The sequence below is a fragment of the Sciurus vulgaris genome (genome assembly GCF_902686455.1).
Source record: "Sciurus vulgaris genome assembly, chromosome: 2".
Classification (NCBI taxonomy): Eukaryota; Metazoa; Chordata; class Mammalia; order Rodentia; family Sciuridae; genus Sciurus; species Sciurus vulgaris.
The window spans coordinates 131,874,410-131,892,524 of NC_136462.1; the positions used below are offsets into that span (position 1 = coordinate 131,874,410).

Sequence of the window (18,115 nt, forward strand, 5' to 3'; positions counted from 1 at the left end):
TAATTAGACAGACCAAAGAAATTAAAGGGATACAAATAGGAAAAGAAGAACTCAAACTATGCCTATTTGCTGATGACATGATTCTATTTTTAGAGGAACCAGGAAATTCCACCAGAAAACTTCTAGAACTCATAAATGAATTCATTAAAGTAGCAGGATATAAAATCACTGCTCATAAATCTAATGCATTTTATTCATAAGTGATAAATCCTCTGAAAGAGAATTTAGGAAAACTCCCTCATTCACAATAGCCTCAAAAAAAGATGGGCAATTTTATTATTGTTCCTTCTTTTTTCTTCCTGTTTCCCCTCTTCTATATTCTTTTGCAATACTTGAATATTTTTAGTATTTAATCCTAACTTAGTTATATATTTTACTCTAGTTCTTTGTATCAATTTTACTAATTGCTCAAGAGATTATAATTTTTTATACTTATCTTTTCACAGTCCATGTAGAATTAACATTTTACCACTTAACATGGAATGCATAAAACTTAATAAAAGTCCCTTCACATTGCCTTTTTTAGGTGGTAGTTAGTTGTCTTGTGTGTCATAACTCTAGTATCCACAGCGATATTCCAAACACCCAGTGAGTACCTGAAATGGGATAGTACTAAAACCTGTGTATGTAAGTGTATACAGTTTTTTTCCTACACATACATACTTATAATCAAGTTTAATTTATAAAGTAAGCACAATAAAGAATGAACAATAAAAATAATAAAATAGAACATTTGTAAGAATATGCTGTAATTAATGTTATGTGAATATGTGTGCTCTTTCTCTTTCTCAAAATATCTTATTTTCCTGTACTTACCTTTCATCCTATGATGAGGTGAACAGATACAGTGCCTGCTTGATGAGATGAACTGAGGTGGGTAACATAGGCCTTGCAACATAGTGTTAGGGTTCTACATAGGGGTTTTGGAACACAGGCATTTCCAGAGTGCACCAGTCAATCTGATAACCAAGACAGCTACTCAGTGTGACTAATGGGCAGGTAGCATAAGCAGAGTGGATACACTGGACAAAGGAATGAGTCACATCCCAGGTGGAATGGAGCTACTCAGAATAGCATATGGCTATTTTTGGAATGGCATTAAATTTACATATTTATTTAACAAGGGATCACATAATTGTGATTTTTAAATTTTCCCATCTGGAGACATGATATTTATTCTTAGTTATTTATTTCATATTAATTTTCAAAAATGTAGATTTATATCATCTTCATTAAAAGTATTCCTAGGTATCATGTATTTCTGGTGCTTGTGTGAACAGATTTTTTTCTAATATTGAATTTTTTTACTTTAGCATATTTCTCTTATCTTTGGACTCGTCCTCATTAAATATTTTTTCTCTTACTAGGTATAAATTGTTTAAATGTGCCCTCATATTGTACAATATTTTCCAATATCTGTACAACTTATTTTATTTACTTAAATGATTCACTAAAAATGCTAAATAATGTGGAATAATCATGATGACTGCATGCTTGACTTGTGTTTTATATTAAAAGGACATCTAGTATTTCTTCATAATATATGATGTTTCTGGTTTGGATTTAGGTCTTTGGCACACTTAGATAATTTTCTTCTATTTTTGTTTATATTTTTACCAGGAATGACTGCTGATTTTTTTTGTCTGTTATATTTTTTTTTCTAGTTATACATAACATTAGGGTTCATTTTGGCAGATTCATAAAAGCACGAACTATAATTTGCTCTAATTCAGCCCAGTATTTCCCTTTCCTATCCCCTCATTCCTTCCCCTGTCCCCTTCCCTCTAAGAATTGTTTATTTGTGGAATTTTCCTTCAAATATTTTTGGATCACAGTTGACTTCAAGTAACTGAAACTACAGAAAATGAAACTGAATATAAGTGGGGATCAGGGGCACTATTGAAAATTCCCTAAGGCTTTGTTACCACTTTTACTTTGGATCATAGATATTTTATAGATATTACAAGAAGAATCTGTTACATTGCCCAGCAGTGTAGCATTTCTGTTGCTTGTCATTCCTGAAATTTCTGGGTTTCCTCCCATGTCATTCTTCTCCTGTCTGAGGAACTTCCTTTAGCATTTCTTTTAGAGCAATTCCAGTGACTAATTCTCTTAAGTTTCCTTCATCTAAGAATATCTGTATTTCATCCTCTCTCTTGGAGGTTATTTATACGGAATGTAGAAGTCTGGGTTAACAGTTCTTTCCTTTCATCCCTTTAAAAATGTTGTGCCTCTGGTTTCTGATGAGAAATCTGCAGCCATTCATATGGTTGTTCCCTATTTATAATGCAGTGCTTTTTCCTAGCTGCCTTCAAGATTTTACTGTGTTTGGTTTTCAGCTGTTTGATTATGATTTGTCTGGGAATAGGTTTTATTTAGGGGGCTCTCTGAATTTCTTGAATCTGTAACTTTGGTTTTCACTAAGTCTGTGCTATTTCAGCCACCATTTCTTCACATATTCTTTTCTGAACCAGATTTTCATTCCTCTCTAGGAACTTTGATGACACAAATGTTCAACCTTTTGGTGTTTTTCCTCAGATCCCTGAGTTTCTTGAGTTTCTTTTAATGTTTTTAATCCCTTTTGTTCCTCTCTGTGATGTTCAAATTAGAGGATTTCTTTTAGTCTCTCTTCCAGCTCATGCCCTCTTCTTTCATCTCCATTCTGACACTTAATTCATGCAACAAGTATTTTTATTTTTGTTATTATATTTTTCATCTCTAAAATTTCGACTTGATTCTTCTTTCTTCTGTTTCTTGGTTCAGACTTTCCCTCTTTGCCTGTGTTTGTCCTTACCTCCTTGTCCAAGGTTATAATAGCTGCTTTTGCTGGTAGTGCCAGTGTTTTCTGTCATCTCAGATTGGCATATGTTGGTTATTTTTTCCCTTGAAGATGAGGTTTTCCTGTATATTTTTCCAAATAATTTGTATTGAATACTTGAAATTTTGAATATCCATGGGGGATATATTCCAAGACCCCCATTAGGTCTCAGTAACTACAGAAAACACTGAATCCCACATTTACTATGGGTTTTTCCCTGTACTTGTACACTGTGATATAGTTTAATTTATGAACTAAGCACAGGAACAGATTTGCAATAATAAATAATAATAAGATAGAACAATTATAATATAGTGCGTTATAAGTTATGTGAATGTGGTCTCCCTCTCACCCAGTTTCACCCTAGCCATCTCAATTATTAGATTAACTATTGTGGTATCACAGTGCTTATTTTCAAGTAACCTGTAATTTACTTAATAATGGCCCCAAAGGGCATGAGTAATGATGCTGGCAATTTGGATATGCCAGAAAGGAGCAATAAAGTACTTCCTTTAAATAAAAAGGTGAAACTTCTTGGCTTAGGAAATTGTTTTAAATGCCAAAGTTACTAAGATATGTGCTAAGAACCAATCACCTGTATATGACATTGTGATAAAGGAAAAATAAATTCATGTCAGGCTTACTACCTGGTTGATCATGGGTGACTGAAATTGGAAAACACCAGCTTGGATGCTGGAGGTATACTATATTACACAATGAGAATCTGTGTTGGGGGCTGTGCCATGTTGGCGGCGCCAGGATGGCACCTGATCACATCAGCAGCGAGGAGGTTAATTGACATAAGCACACTCAGGTGATTTTTTCGTCCATGCACACAATGTATGCGCATGTGTTCTCGAGCACTAATTGCCTGCTCCAGCATCTCGCCTAATCTTTGCGTAAGAGGGTGGCCCTGCTCTCCGCATCCTGGAGGTGATATAAGTGTAGGCAGCGCGAGACAGAGATATAGCAGCCATTAGAAGCAGCCAGAGGAAAAGACACGCGGCGGCGCAGCAGTAGCCAGAGAAGAAGACACGCCACAGCAGCCATTAGAAGCAGCCAGAGGGAAAAACACAGCAGCGAGTAGGGGCAGCTGTGGAAGGCAGATTGCCGAACGGAGAACTGAGACGCATCACTAGGGGACCTTAGGTAGACACACCCTTAGTTCACAGGATGCAGGACTTTAAGGCGTGGCAGGCCTCTCTCCTTCTAAGCTCTAAGAAAAGCCTGTCTTTCTTTCAAAGTTTCTCTCTTAAGCAAAGTTTCTTTCTCTCTGATAAGCGGGGTCTCTCTCTCTCTCCTCTCAAAGCAAGTAACAAGCAAGAAACAAAGTCTCTCTATCTCTCCTCTCAAAGCAAGTAAACCTCATTTCCTCTATCCTCTATAAACAAGCAAGAAAGCAGTGCACTAAAGAGAAAGATAGAAGTGCCTCAGTTTCCACTCCACCACCCATAAGACCCTTGCAAGTTGTTGCTGCAGGCAGTGACAAATATCCATGGATTTTGGAACCACAAAGAGCCAGCGACAAATCTGGATCTTTTTTAATTTTAAGGATAATTTTGATTTTGTTTCATTTCATTCCTACAGTAACCCTTTAAGGATTGTACCATTTCCATTCTCATTTTCCAAAAGAGGATATTCAGCAACTTGCCCAAGTGTTGGTGGGAGGAGAATTAGAGTCCTGATCCTCTGGGTTCTAATGTTTGATCCCTGGAGATTCAGCACCTGGGACAGTGCCTGGAGCAGCAGGATCCCTGTGATCCGCTTCTGCCCTAGTGGAGAGCAGGAGGTGGGGTGTGAGAGTGATGTGATACAACAGTGAGGCTGAGTTCACAGGGACAGGTGAGGTGAGGTGAACATTCTCCACACAGTGTGCACCTATGATGTTACCTCCTGCTCAGTTGTCCCCCATCCTGGCATTCTAGTGGCTCCTGGAAGCAAGCTGGAAATGACTCCTGCTTTGGGGAAGAAGATGGTTTCCTGCCATCATTGCTATGGCATGGAGCTACTGAAGTGGCACCTGTGTATCCAGCACACAGTCTTTACTGCCTTCTTGTTCACACCCTTCTTTAAAAGCAATTGGAATGCTAAATAATTGTCTACAAAGCAGCTGCTATGGAGGTAAGATATTTTGTCAGAATTTTAAATCTTGGTAAACTTAAAGCCAATCTCATCTCATTCATTTATCTTGCCCAGGATATCTCCATATTCTTCTTTAGCTTTAGTTGATTCTAGATTAATGAAAATTGAATGTGCATCTTTGTTGGATACAGTGAGTTTTTGTGTATTCCTGTCCTCAGAATGACATGAGAGTGTAGCCCTGTTTCTGTCACTCTGGCCTGTGACAGCTTTCCAAGATGGAATATTGGAGCTTACAAGTTTTTGTGTTAGTGAGAAGAGTGACTTTGGGTATTGGTGCTGACCTTACAGCCTATACAACCATAGTAATGAGGCTTTTCTTGGGCATTTCACCTGAAAGGGGGGAAATGGCTTATTTAAAGTATAGCTTATCCTTGCAATTATTATTTGCACTGGAACTTTCTATTCCAACTTAATAGGTGAAGAGAGATGAACTAATGAATGAGAGCTGGAGATTGGAAAAAAAACCTCACACTACAAAAAAATGCAGTTTTTTTTTTTGTTTAAAACAAAACAAAAAAAACAAAAAACAAAAAACAAGGACCCATGAGGACACTGACCAAAGGTGTGGTGGTTGAAAGCAGGGATCTTCAAGTCTCACTTGTACCTGGACACAACCAGCTTCCTGACTAGTGGAGCAAGGGACAGCAACTGGGTTTGCCTGCTCCTGTGGAGTACCCCCTGAAGATGAAGCCTGGATCCCTCATGGCTCTCTTGCTCTGTGTCCTGCCTCAGTAGACAGTGATTGTACCCATAACCCCCTTCCAATGGACAACAGGTCTCCATGCCCAGTAGCACCAGGGAAACAATGCTGAACTTGCAAATCCTTGTCTGCCTAGATACCTGACTGCCAGTCAGTTACTGATAGACCCAGAATGGCCTAGGCCACACTGAGGAGAAAGCAAGCCAATGAGCAGAACCAACACTTAGTGATAGATTAAGAAGCATCTCTATTAAAAAGCCATTTTTTCTTGAAAATGTTCTTGGCCATGAAGATCAGCATTTTTGTTTAGAGACTGCACATTTTAAGTTGTCCTTTATATGATGCCTCACACCTAATGCTAATTGACAGGAAAGACCCCATTATAAGTTCTTGCCCTGTATCATTCTAACTCATCTTTGGATATAATAAAATATATTTTCAAGTTCTTCCAGAACCATCAGCTAAAAGAAAACACACATACCACATATTACTTCCTGACTTCCTTTTCTTCTCACCATCCTTCTCCCCTCTCCCCTTTCCTTCTTCCTCTATTCCTCCCTTTGATCTTCCTTTATTTCCTTACTCTCTCTTCTACTTTCCCTCCATCCCTCTCCTCCTTTCATAGATTTCTCTCTCTCTCTCTCCTCTCTCTCTCTCTCTCTCTCTCTCTCTCTCTCTCTCTCTCTCTCTCTCTCTCTCTCTCTCTCTCTCACACACGCACACACACACACACACACACACACCCCCACACACACCACCTTCTCCTTCTATTATTATTCTCACATGAAGGATGGCCAAATGTCAATCAGAAAACCAGTTATTTCAGGTATACCTCCTTCATATACCCACACCAGCAGTTCTCAGAGTGTGATCTGTAGACCTGAAGGATCATTAAGAAACTTTCAGGAGGTCCACAAGGTCAAAATTATTTTCACAATACCTGTCAAAAGTTACTTGTTTTTCATTATGTTGACATTTGTACTCATGTTACAAAAGCAATCATGATCAAACTCTGGCAATTTAACCTGAATCAAGCCAGTGGCATCAAACTCTACTATTAGTCATTGTATTCTTCACAATTTTTGTACAGTCAGTATAAAAGTAAATGCCAATTTCCCTTAGAAATGTTCCTGATGAAACAAAAAAAGATTAAAATATTGACCTTTGAATGTACATCACTTTAACATTCTGAGTATTTCTGCTATTATAGTATGGTGGTCAAAACAAAACCCTGTGCAATTGTTTTGAATTGCAGGCTAAATTTTTTCCAGTGGAACGCCATTTTTACCTGAAGGAATGACTAAAAACCTATGCTTACATAGACTTTGTTATTTGGTCAATACATTTTTCAAAAATGATAAAATGAGATTATCCCTTCAAGAAAACAATAGTGTTTGTTGCCAATGATAAAGTTGAGCTTTCAAGACAACATTTAAGGGACTGGGGTTGTGGCTCAGTGGTAGAGCAGTTGCCTGGCATGTGTGAGGCACTGGGTTTGATTCTCAGCACCATATATAAATAAATAAATAATAAAGGTCCATTGAGAACTAAAAAAATATTTTATAAAAGATAACATTAGAATTTTTGAAAATATTACCTAAATCACTTAACAATATTTAATTTCTGTATTTATATTGGCAGTGTTATTAATGAATATGCTTTTTGATACTACATGATGAAATATGTCAACATTGAGAAAGACTTCATTCTTGGCAAACCAAAATTTTGTAGATGACTAATACATGATGTCATAAAATGATTCACAATAATAGTTTCATTCAAAGTTTATGCTACACCAATGGATTTTGGAATAGGAGGATAAAGTGTTCCTTTATGTGATCTCAGATTCCACACTGCCACTAGCCTTTAAGTAACTATTGCTTGTCATATCTTATGATTATTTGGAAAAAAAAACTACTGAAATACTCCTCTCTTATCCAACTAAGTATCTGTGGGGAGCTGGAGTTTCTTCATATACTTCAACCAAAATACCAGACTGAATACAGAGGCAGATATGAGAAGCCAGCTGTCTTCTATGAAGCTCTACATTAAAAATATTTGTAGAAATATAAACACTGCCACCCTTTTCACTGTTAATTTTTGTTTCAAAAAATATGGTTATTCAGTAAAATATAATTTATGTCCACAGATAATATGGTTATCTTTTCATTTTTAATTAATATAAAAAATAAATGTTAAACTTCTCAGTTTTAATTCACAATTGTTTTTATGGTATAATGGGTTCCTGAGACCAAAGAACTTTGAGAAATATCATACTTGAGTGTTACATGTTTTCAAAGTTATGTAATTGAAATCATAAGTATTCTTTGGTGTATTTTTCTGTTTTCTTTTCTCAACATATGCTTTGAGATTCCTCTGCAATATTGTGGGGACCTGGCATTCTTTCCTTTTCATTATTTTATATTTCATTGTATGAATGTAACACTTTCAATATGCACTCTACTTAATAAGACATTTAGATTCTTTGGAGTTTGGGCCAATTATGGCCATGAACCTCCTGGACTTGTCCTCTGGTATGTACATGCTTGAATTTCTCTGGAGGAACTTAATGATTTTGGCATTGCTAGCTCATAGGGTCTTTAATGATAATAGTTAATATCAAACTTTTCCAAAGTAGTATACCTATTTATACTTCCATAGGCAGTGATGGGAAATCTCTTCGGTCCAGTCCTTACCAAAACTTGGTTAAAACTGATGTCAAATCTGTGCTCAGAGTGGAAATTTGAGTATCTTTCCCCCCCATTAAATCATAAATTAATATTATCATAGTAGCCCTACACTGAAAGCATTCCAAGTGTTCTCCAAGTATCGAATACATAAATAAATTGTGTTATATTGATGCAAAGGAATACTGTATTCTTATAATTAGTTATGGTTATTTCTGTATATGTTCTTTGAAAGACATTATCTGTGTATTTCCATTGAGTAACTACCTAGAAATGGAATTACTGGTTTATAGGGTATTTACAAGTTTAACTTTGGTAGATACTGCCAAATGGTTTTCTGTGGTAGTTTTAATAATTTATATTCCATTTCCACTGTTAATCTTTTGATAAATTTTATTTTTGTATACTACCCCTGTGTAAAAAGGTTTCATGAATCATATTATGATTCATAATGAATCAATGTATACAAATTGGCTAATATGAACCATATTAGCCAATTTGTATACATTCATCCCCATTTGTACTTCTTGTTCTCACTGTGTGACGTAATTCATATGTGTATACATGTTTTTGTGTGTATATATGTGAAGGTACATGTGTATATGTGAATATTTATATATGTATATCCATCATTGCTTTTTTTCTGAACCAGTTGAGACTGTTAGAGACATTATATCCCTTTACTATGAAAAACTTTTTAGTATTTCCTGAAGAATATTCTCATACATAAGCACATTGTAATTACCCAAATCAGGAAATTTGATTCTGATAACAGTCCTGTTATCTAATTCACCGTTCATTTTTAATTTCATCAACTCTCCTTGAAGTTCCCTTCATAGCTATTATTTTCCTGATCTAGGTTCAATCCTGGCTCTTAGGTTCATTTGATTGCCATGTGTTTTTAGTCTCTTAAATCAACAGGTTTTGTCTTAATTTTCATGTTTGTCAAAATTATGGACCAGTTTTGTATAATGTCCCCCAATTTGAGTCTTCTGGGTATCTTACTATTGCAGTCTGCTTTTGAAATTTTGATAATAATACCCAGAATTGGTGTTATTTTTCTCCTAGTGCTTTATATCAATTAGCATGTGATATGTTGATTTGTTCCATTTCTTGTAGTGCTAACTTTGATCACTTGGTTGAGGTAATATTGGTAGGTTTATTCTAGTAAAATTACCTATTTCCCTTTATAACTAATAGGATTTTTCTCATCAAACTTTTATCTACTAGTTTTATCACCCATTGATGAATTTATCTCTCTCTTCTACATTGGCATTTTCTGTATGGGAGAACTTTACCTTCTTCACTTACTTAGTCATCCACTTATATGGAACTGTGGATCTCATTTTAACCAGTGGGTTGCATTCTGTTACTACCATTAATCCTTCTGATGCTCAGATTGCCCAGATTTGACTGGGGAACTCCTTCAACATAGCTCTGTGACCTGTAGATTTATGCTCATAATTAACTCTTCCTCCCTTGGTGGTTTCCTTAGATCACCTTTTATATCTTTGTTCCAGCTCTGAAATCAACCTTACCTTAGGAAGTCTAATTCCTTTTATTAGAAAATGTTATTTATAAATCAAGATCTATGTATCAACTGTGCTTATTTCTTTTAGGCCTCGTCAGAGGTAGGAAATGTATTTATGTATCTATCTTCCTTTCAACAGCGAGACTTTATATTGATAATTTAAACTCCAATCCATTCTAGTCTTTACATATTTGCAACCCTTTTACAAGTAGTAAGACACTTTGCTTTCAATAGCTTTAATATATTTACTCATTTGCTCAAATCTATACCTAAAAAGTGGTATCAAAATTGTTATTAAATACCCATTTTTAAAAACTATAGTTCAATATTTGTGTTGGAATATTTTAAGTAAAATTCACACAAATAAAATATATAATTTAAGTGCACAACTCAAGAAATTCAGGAAAATATATATATACTGATGTTATATGACACCCTATCAAGAAGCAAACATTTGTCTTCATCCCAGCAACCTTCACTCTGCCCTGTTCTGCTGAACATCCTCCAGAGACAATCATTTTTCTAAAAAATTTAAGTATATATTCATTACACCACATCAAAAGCTTTATGTTTGGTTTCTCTTGCTTCCAGCTTGCATGAGGATCATCTGTATGGCCAAGTATATTCATACTTTGTTCCTCTTAATTGTGGAATAATAAGTATTCTATTGTAACAATTTATACCACAATCAGTTGTCCATTCTTTTGTATTTGAGCATTGGGTTGTTTTCCGGTTTTGTGCTACTGTGAATCAAGCTGCTTTTATAATTTTGTGCAAGTCTTTGGGAGCATGTGTGCATTTCTCTTGTATAGATACATAGAAATGGAACACCAGGGTCATATGGTTGGTATGTACTTTGTTTTATTAGAAAACCATAATATTGTTTTCTGATGTGTCATCTCAATTCTACCTCCAAGAATATGAAAGTTCCACCTGTTCCACATACTTAATCAGACTTTGCAATTTCAATCATTCTTGCAGGTATGAAGTGATACCACTTTTACATCCATTCCAGCTTCTTTAATGATCACTATTTTCTTTTTTTAATTATTTTTATTTTTATTTTTTACAGACTGCATTTTGATTCATTGTACACGAATGGGGTACATCATTTCATTTCTAGGGTTGTACACAATGTAGATTCATTCCATTTGTGTAATCATACATGCACACAGGGTAATGATGTCTCTCTCATTCCATGATTTTTCATACCCTACTCCCTCTCATTTCCTTCTACATTATCTAAAGTTCCTCCATTCTTCTCTCACTCCCCACCCCTCCACCCCCATTATATATCATCATCCACTTATCAAGGAAAACATTCAGCCTTTGGTTTTTTGGGATTGGCTTATTTCACTTAGCATGATATTCTCCAATTCCATCCATTTTCTTGAACACTTACTTCAGGTTATCAGTATATTTATATTTCAAGTGAGTCTCGTGTGGTAGTGTGTAATTAGTTGAGTCTTACTTTTTTATGTAGTGTGGCAGTCTGAATTTTAATTGAAATGAGTGCTTTTTGTGCAGTTTGGAATGAATATTATGCAATTTGTCCATGAACATTTAATTTAGTAATTTATGTTATCCATTGTCTTGATAACTAATGATATTAAGCACTTTTCATGCATTTATTGGTCATTTACATACCTTCTTTGAAGTTCCTATTCCAAACTTTTTGCCCATTTTTAATAGACTATTTGTCTTTCCGTATTGTTATAGAATCTGAAAATATGTGATTTGTCAAATATAGGTCTTGCGAATATTTTTTTCTACTTTGTGATTTGTCTGTTTTTCAAAGGGTGCTTTTTGGCAAGTAGAAGTTTTTATATTTTGATAAATCCTAACATCTCATTCTTTTATGATCACTATTTTCTGTGTTCTAAGAAATCTTGATCTAACCCCGGTTGCAAAGATAGAGGACTGCTTTTTTTTTCCTAAAAAGTGTTATATTTTAGGTTTAATGCTTAGTTTTGTGATGCATGTCAAATTACGTTTCATGTGTGGTCTTAGGAATGGGTTTGAGGAATATTTTTTTCCATATAAAAATGTAGCATTTCCCAGCACCTTTTGTTAAAGTTCTTCCTTTCAACATTGTATTGTTTTATTTCTGAACTCTTTTCTATTTTGTCCCATGGATTTGTATCTTTTCCTTACTTCCATTCATATGTATATTAATATTTATGCCCATGTCATACATCTTGATTATTATAGCTTTATAATAACTCTTGAGATTCTGTAAGACTTCCAGTTTTACACATTTTCATGTTAATTTTAGCTATTTTTAGCTCAATTTTATTTTCACTTAAAATTTAGAATAATTTTGTCAGTTTCCACAATAAAATGCCTATGAGATTTTAAAAAAGGAATTACATCGAATCCATAGATCAATTTTGGAAGAACTGACCACACTATTTATTTTTGAATCCACGAACTTGGTGTATCTCTCTATTTGGTTTTTCTGTAATTTCCCTCAGCAAAGATTTATATTTATGTGTAGAAAGTTTTGACATCTTTCATTCATAAAAGTTTTGTATTTTTCAAAGCCATTATAAATTTCTTTATTTCAATTTCCCAAATGTTTGCTATATTTCTAGTATGAAGAAATACAATTTATTTTTTGCATATTTATCTATGTATTTCAGCCTTGCTAAATGAATTTATTAATTGGAGAGCTCTTAGAACTTTTTACACTGAGATTCACATCATATGCAAATAGAGAAACTATTACTTTTTTTCAGTCTCTATCCCTCTTTTAACCTTACTGCACTGACTAGGATCTCACCTGTAAGTATTAAGATTGGATGTACTTAATTTGCTCCTAATCTTAGGAGAAAACAACTCACTATTTTACCATAAAGTATGATGTTAGCTGTAGAATTTTTTTTGAAAAATGTCCTCTATTTAATAAGAAGTTCCTTTTATTCCAATATTCCAGGATTTTTAAAATGAATAACTATCAATTTTACTCAGTTTTTTTTTCTCTTTTTCTATTAATTTGGTGAACCATAATGTTAACCCAACATTATGTTCTTGGAATATACTTTTTCTTCTTTCTTTTTTTATTTCAACTCATATTGTATTTTGAATAACCATGCATGTGTTTATGGTTGTTATTGATTTGTAATTTTCTTTCAGTATTCTCTGTATCAGAAGTATGCTAGCTTCAGAGAAAATTTAGGAAACTGATAAGTGTTTCCTTTTCTTCTGTTTTTAGAGTTTGTGTAAGGTTTGGTATTATTTCTTCCTTAAATGTTTGGCAGACTTCACCTGTGAAGTTATCTGTGTCTTTTTTGTCTTTAAGGTAAGAATTTTCATGATAAATATAATTTCCTTAACAGATGTTGATTCAGAATAAAATATGCTATTCAGATCTTCTGTTTCTTCATATGTCATGTTTAACAAATTGTTTTTAAGGAAATCTGTCCATCTCAACTAAATTAACTTATTATCAAATTTATATACAGTATTCCCTATGTTAATGTGTATAGAATCTGAAGTTTTACCTACTCTTTTGTAACTCTGATAATGTAAGCACTTTTACTCACTCAAGCATTCTCTCTCTCCTTCTCCCCCAACCCCATCATTCTTGCTAGAGGTATACCCATCTTATCAACTCTTTTAGTGAACCAGACTTTGGTTTGTTTGATTTTGTCTCTGATTTTTTTCTTCATTTTCATTTCACTGATTACATCTTTTTCTTTATTCCTTCTACTTACTTTTGTCTTGATTTGCTTCTCTCGTACATACTTAGGATGGAAACTTAGATCATTGATTTTAAGCCTTTCATCTTTACTTGTATATGTTTAACACTATAAAATTTATTCAAAATACAGTTTAGCTGTATTGACAAAATTTGATATGCTTTTATTATCTTCAAGTTTAAACTATTTTCTAACTTTCATTGTTATTTTCCCTTTGACTCATAAGTTATTTACTTGTGATTGGTTGGTTGGTTTTATTTTTCAAATTTTTTATCATTTGTTCCATTTAGTTATACATTACAGAAGAATGCATATCAATGCATTTTACACAAATGGAGTACAACTTTTCATTTCTCTGGTTGTTCACAATGTATAGTCATACCATTCATGCATTCATACATGTTTGTTTGGTTTTGGTACTAGGGACGAACCTAGGAATGCTTAACAACTGAGCCACATCCACAGTCTCCTTTATTTTTGATCTTTTAGATAGTCTCTCTAAGTTGTGTAGGGCCTCAATAAGTTGCCGAGGCTGGTCTCAAACTTGTGATCTTCCTTCCTCAGCCTCCCAGTTTGTTGGAATTACAAGCATGCACCACTGCACCAGGCTACCTCTGTCTTGTTTAGTTTTCAAATATTTAGGGCCTTTAAAAAATGGCTTATTCTTAATTATTACAACTTAATTACATTGCAATTATAGAATACATTCTGTACAGTCTTAGCATTTTGAATTATATCAAAATGCTAATTTTTTAGATGTTGATAGACCTTTATTTTATTCATTTATTTATATGTGTTATGGAGAATAGAAACCAGTGCCTCACACATACTAGGCAAGCACTCTACCACTAAGCCACAACCCCAGCCCTTGAGACAAGTTTTGAGGCTAAGTATATGGCATATTCAGTAAGAGATGAAAGTTCTATTTTGCAATTTGAAAAATATGTATTCTGTAGTTTTTAGGTGGAGGAATCTATAATTTATAATTAGGTTATATTTGTTTATGGCATTGTGAAGGTCTTTTATATTCTTGTTAATTTTTTGTTCTGGCAATTCCTTGTGAAAGAGAGGTTAAAATCATCCACTGTGGTTGTGAATTTGCCTACATCTCCTTTTAATAATATTTTGCTTTCTATGTTTTGAAATTGTATATTTGTATATGTTTTTCATCATTATATATTCTTGGTTAATTGATGTTTTCATCATAATGAAATGTTTTTCTCTGGTACCTTTTTTTTCTTCAAGACTGTTTTTTTCTGATGGTAAGATAGTCATTTCTACTTTAATATGCTCACAATTTTATAAATACCTATATCTATCTATATATCTAGATCTATATGTTTCTATATATATATATTTTCATCCTTTCAGGGCTTCGGATGTGATTCTTTTATTTTTAAGCTACCTGCACATCTTCATATTTCAATGAGTCTCTTGTAGACATACTGATGTGGCTTGCTTTTTATATGATATGACAATCTTGGGCTTTTAATTGAATGATCTAAATGCAACTTGGAAAGAATATTCTGCAATTTGTCTGTGAGCATTAAATTGAGTTATTTATATGTTCAAGTATAATTGTACTTTCTATGGTAGGAAAATCTTTTGACATTTTACAAATATGAATAATACCTTTGCAGTGTGTTTTAGGAGCCATTTATCAAGTTAAAGAAATTTTCTCTGATTTTTATTTTTAAGGTTTATAAAATCTTAAATTAACATCATTTTAAAAATTATTTTTCTGTATGAATATATGAAAATACAGTTGATTTATTTCCCCCATTAATTTATTGATGTGGAACGAATTATAATGTTAAACTATCCTTGCCTTCTTGTGATAAACCCATATTTGTCATGATATATTATGTAATAGAAGTATATGAAGGGTGCGCAAAGGAAGAAAATAGTTATTTTAGATTAGGTAGAGGGGAGTGAATGGAGGGGAAGGAGTTTGAGGGTAGTAAGGATAGTAGAGTGAAACAGACACTATTATGTAATGTACGTATATGACTGCATGATGGATTTGATCCTACAATATGCTCAATCAGAAAAATGAGAAATTATACTCCATTTATGTATGATTTATCAAAATGTATAAATGCATTATACTGTCATATATAACTATAAGAATAAATTAAAAAAATTTTAAATGTATATAGATAGGCATGGTGGCACAGACCTGTTATCGCAGTAGCTTGGGACACTGAGGCAAGAGGATCACAAGTTCAAGGGCAGCCTCAGCAACTTAGCAAGGCCCTAAGCAACTTAATGAGAACCTGTCCCTAAATAAAATACAAAAAGGGCTTGGAATGTGGCACAGTGGTAAAGTGCACCTGGTTTTAATCTCAAGTACCAAATAAATAAATATTATAAACATATATATAAATAAAAACATATAATCAATTTTTGTGAATTAGATTGCCCTGTAATATTTTCATTTTACATTTTCACACCAGTATTATTGACTAGATTCATAACATGAGTTGAGGATATACCCTCTTATTCTCCATTCTGGATTAGACTACAAAAATTTCATCTTACTCCAATTAGAATGGCTATTATCAAGAACATAAACAATAATAGAGACTGGCATGCATGTGAAGAAAAAGGCACACTCATACATTGCTGGTGGAGTTGCAAATTGGTGCAGCCACCCTCAAAAGCAGTGTGGAGAATCCTCAGAAAACTTGGAATGGACCCACCTTTTGACCCAGTTATCCCACTCCTCAGTTTATACCCAAAGGACTTAAAATTAGCATACTAATGCAGCCACATCAATGTTTATAGCAGCTCAATTCACAATAACTGGATTGTGGAACCAACCTAGATGCCCTCCAACAGATGAATGGATAAAGAAAGTGTGGTATATATACACAATGGAATATTATTTAGCATAAAGAAGAAGAATATTATGGCATTTGCAGATAAATATATGGAATTGGAGAATATCGTGCTAAGTGAGATAAGTTAATCCCAAAAAACCAAAGGCTGAATATTTTCCCTGATAAGTGGATAATGATATATAATGGAGGAGGAAGAGTTGGGGTGAGAGAAGAATGGAGGAACTTTAGATTGCATAGAGGGAAATGAAAGGGATGGGGTATGAAAAATGATGAAATGAGACAGACATCATTACCCATGTACATGTATGATTGCACAAATGATATGAATCTACACAACTATAGAAAGGAAATGATGTACTCCATCTGTGTACAATGAATCAAAATGCAGTCTGTAAAAAATAATTTAAAAGAAGAAAAAAAGTATAATTTTTAAAAAATGAATTATTTCTTCATTTCATGAGGAAACCATCTGTTCCTGGAAATCTTTTTGTAGAAATAGAAAAATATCTATTGATTTAACAATTATAGGAGTACTCATGTTTTCTATTGTTTTAAGTCAATTTTGGTAAATTATATTTTTCTAGGAATTGGCCCATTTTATCCATATTTGCCAATCTATTTACATACTATTATTAAAGGTTATTAATAATATTATTATTAAAAAGCTCATACTTGATTTTGTTGATCCTTCTATGACATTTTCTATTTTATTTATTTTTGATGTTTATTTTCTTCCATTATCTTTGTTTATTTTGTGATTTTTTTTCCCCTAACTTATTTAAATAGATAATTGGTTCAGAAACTTTTGATTCTTATACTTGAAGCAATAAAACTTCCTCTTACTGATTGCTTATATTGTGTCCCACAAGTCGTGATATGAAATATTGTATCATTTAGTTCAAAGTATTTTATTATTTCAATTATGATTCTTTTTTGCACTCTAGAGTTACTAAATATTTTTTATTTTTCTTAGTGGTTTTTCTGCAGATTTTTATTTCATTTTACTTTCATTTTTTAATGCTCAGCTATGGGAAATATTATACATCAGCAAATGTGTATGGAATCATGTGATGAATCCCCATGTACCCATCACAAATCTTCTAGACTTATTGAGTTGTAAACACTCTTGTTTTTTTCTACCCTTGCCCACACTTCCACCCCAACCTCTTTTGCTTTGGAGGTTATTTTATGGATTATTTTACCATATGTATTAAATCTTCTCACCATATGGAGATCTGCTGCTACCTTTGTAATTTAATTACAGTATGATCAGAGAACATGGTCTATGTGATTTCATCCTTTTATACTTTTGTGATGCACTTTATGTCCCAGAGTTTGATAGATATTTTGTAAATGTTCCACGTATACTTAAAGTCGTTCATATTCTGCAGTTCTTGGACTATAATTCTATCTGCCCTTTAGATAAACTTTGTTAATAGTATGTTCAAATCTTCCATGTCCTATTTTTGTCTGATTTTGTCATTATGAAGTAATTATCCCACTACTAAATGCTTTTATCTCAAAGTCTACTCATTCTGATATTAATATAGCTATGCCAGTTTTCTGTTGGTTACAATTTACCTATCATATTTATCACCTACCCTTTTAATTTTATCCTTTATTTAACTCTATATTTTAGATGTCTTTTATAATCATCATATAGTTGAATTTTGTATTCAGTCTGACAATTTAT

The 18,115-nt window shown here is 33.4% G+C and overlaps 1 protein-coding gene across 4 annotated transcripts in view; it reads left to right on the forward strand.

Annotated features, from left to right (window-relative positions):
* OTUD7A (OTU deubiquitinase 7A) overlaps positions 1-18,115 on the forward strand; it is a 346,216-nt gene that overhangs the window by 114,796 nt on the left and 213,305 nt on the right. The window lies entirely within an intron of this gene.